General features: G+C 36.9%; 1 protein-coding gene across 1 annotated transcript in view; it reads left to right on the forward strand.

The window, feature by feature from the left end:
• Positions 1 to 401, forward strand: part of LOC119585295 (sin3 histone deacetylase corepressor complex component SDS3-like) — a gene marked incomplete in the record, with an annotated part of 33,517 nt that overhangs the window by 328 nt on the left and 32,788 nt on the right.

The following is a 401-nucleotide window of genomic DNA, read 5'->3' on the forward strand; positions in this document are numbered from 1 at the left end:
AATATCCCGACCAACTTGCTGGACGAGGATTTCCGAACGCAGCATAAGAAATTATAATGATGGACTATGTTATGCACATCTGTTGATACCTTTAGTGGTGATGGTGTTCTAAGACAATTGTTAAAAACTATGATGTTTATTTTAACTTCAGAAACAAAGAAATCAATTCCTGAACCTAGAAGTGAGCCAACAAACACATAGGCTGGCAAACCTTCCCTGCATATATTTGGCAAGAAAAGTATTGGTTATCCAAAGCTCTGCCTTGCTAGATTGTACATAATGAAGGTTTGTTGTCCTTTCTCTGGGGACTGAAGACAAGAAGACAATTGTTGGGTTACCTTTACTTTCTGCAGATGTGCTTTTTATTCCTGGTAATATTGGAGAATACTTTAGTTTTTTCT

Source organism: Penaeus monodon, chromosome 19 (genome assembly GCF_015228065.2).
Source record: "Penaeus monodon isolate SGIC_2016 chromosome 19, NSTDA_Pmon_1, whole genome shotgun sequence".
Taxonomy (NCBI): Eukaryota; Metazoa; Arthropoda; class Malacostraca; order Decapoda; family Penaeidae; genus Penaeus; species Penaeus monodon.